Genomic DNA, 2,325 nt, shown 5'->3' with positions numbered 1-2,325 from the left:
CCAGGGAGGTTTAACTGTTTTGTTTTTTGTCATATTTTTGTCAACTTTACACAAGCTATGTTTATCTGGAGAGAACCTTCATTGAGAAAATGCCTGCATCAGGTTGGCCTATAGGCACATCTGTGGGCATTTTCTTGATTAATGACTGATCTGGGAGGGCCCAGGACACTGTAGGTCGTACCTACACTCTAGGTAGGCAGTCCTGATATGCCAGTAAGCAGCACATCTCCATGGTCTCTGCATCAGTTCCTGCCTCTAGTTTCCTTCCCTGCTTGAGTTCCTACCCTGGCTTCCCTCAGTAATGGACTTATAAGCCAAATAAAGTCTTTTCTCTCCAAGTAGTTTTTGGTCATGGTCTTTATCATAGCAATAGAACTCTTTTTTGTTTGTTTGTTTGTTTGTTTTTAAATATGGAACGCTTCACGAATTTGCGTGTCATCCTTGCGCAGGGACCATGCTAATCTTCTCTGTATCGTTCCAATTTTAGTATATGTGCTGCCGAATCGAGCACAGCAATACAACTCTTAACTAAACACAAGGTCAATCACTGAGCCTGGAGCTCACCAATTTGATCAGATTGGCTGGCCAAGAAGCCCCAGGGGCGGCACTGTTTCAGCTGGGGTTATAGACATTTCTACGCAAGTTTTTACGATGAGTCTGAAGGTAAGACCTCTGGTCCTTATCCTCAGTTCCTGAGCTGGTATTTTAAACAAGCACCCCAGGTAGACAGATCCAAAGAAGCCCCTAAGAACACAAGATCTTAACCTGTGGAAAACGCTATCCCCCCCCACCCCCCACTCCATGATCCAGCCTAACAGTTTGTTTTCTTCCTATGGTGGCTGCCCCGACCCTTATCAGAGCTCTTCAAAACTCACTGGCCACCCTCTAGACTCCCATAACCAGGGACAGTAGAGGGACTTCTCAAAGCTCAAATCTGACTTTCTTGCTCCGGGCCATGACTGCCCATGCACCACCCATGCACCTCCCCCACCTGGTGGCCATGCAACTGACTTTTCCCACTGCCTAGTGGCTCTACCTAGTGTCCAACAGCACCTCCTTATCCTCCCAAGATGTAGCCTCTGCCCTAAGGGTCTTCAGCGCTTATAAGAGCTCACTTGTCAGCCCTCTATCTTCCTACACAAGTCACACTTCGGGGTGGCTGGTTGTAATGAGTGCTGTACCGGGGAAAACTGAGGCTCAGCGCATGGACAAATTGCTCTAGAGGCAAGACTCGAACTCGAAACACCACCTTCACTACACCTTCCAGCAGAGTGCTCCGAGTGGGACAGAGGGGCGGGGGGCGGGGCGCGGGCGCAAAAGAACGCGGGCTTTGATTCGTGACTCCGGCGGCGTGGACCCAGACGCTAATTAAAATCGCCTGGGCCGCGGGGGCGGTGGGGCGGGCACAAAGCCGGCTTTGACCTGGCGGCACAGGCCAGGCTTGTGGGACGTGTTTGTTTTTGCTCGTAAAGCTCAGCGGCCCAGCGGAGCCTGGCGAGGGCCCCTGAGGCCATGACCGTCCTCCCTGCCTGCTCCCGGCAAGCCCCAGCCGTGAGTTTCCCCCTCCATTGACCAGTAACGATGAAAACATGGCAGTGTTAACTTTGAAGTTTACAGAGTTCCAGGCCCCGACCTACAGCTCTTCTCACTCTACTGACGAAGTCCATAGAGAGTGAGCACCTCACTCAAGGTCACAGGGTTCTAAGTTCTAAGAGCCAGGGCTGGAACCCAGACTCTCAAAGCCACCGGAAGATGCCTCTCCAAAGAGGGAGAGCTAGAAAGGGCCAGCTGGCAGCAGGAAGGTGGGTTTCAGCAAGGAGGCGTTTCCTGCTCACCTCCCACCAAGCTGTCCAGCAAGTGAGCTCCCCAGGGTGGGTGTTCCAGCAGAGGACTAGACAATTCCCTGGAGCCGTTAGGCTCCTTCCAGCCCAGTCTTTGGGGCTCCTGGCTGCACACCAGTGGCAACTGCTTTGGTGGAGAGGCACTCAACTGTTAGGTTGGTGAGGAGGAATATGGGTGCGCCTTCGTGGTGCAGGTTTGTGTGGATGTGTGGAAACCAGGAAAAAAATGGGAACCTCTGTGGTTGGAGGGATGGATGCCCTGGCTACAGTGGTCATTCCCTAAAGTAGGGAGCCTGGGGTCTCCTCTTATCCTCAGCCTTCCAGCTTGCCCTGTGGGACTCTAGTACCCACTTTGACCTGGCTTTGACTTACTAGTCAACCCTCGGCTCAGAACAGGTTATGATTTCCCAGCAACCCCCCTACACATACACACACACACACACACACACACACACACACACACCCCTTCCCCTTGGAATAGCCA

General features: G+C 52.3%; 1 non-coding gene across 1 annotated transcript; it reads right to left on the bottom strand.

Annotated features, from left to right (window-relative positions):
* Positions 1–404: 404 nt before the first annotated feature.
* LOC117702190 (U6 spliceosomal RNA) lies at positions 405–511 on the bottom strand. Its single transcript, XR_004605985.1, has one exon. It is a non-coding gene; the product is annotated as a U6 spliceosomal RNA (small nuclear RNA).
* Between the last annotated feature and the right edge of the window lie 1,814 nt (positions 512–2,325).

This window comes from Arvicanthis niloticus, unplaced genomic scaffold, assembly GCF_011762505.2.
Source record: "Arvicanthis niloticus isolate mArvNil1 unplaced genomic scaffold, mArvNil1.pat.X pat_scaffold_553_arrow_ctg1, whole genome shotgun sequence".
NCBI lineage: Eukaryota > Metazoa > Chordata > Mammalia > Rodentia > Muridae > Arvicanthis > Arvicanthis niloticus.
This window is presented reverse-complemented; position numbering and strand designations above follow the sequence as displayed.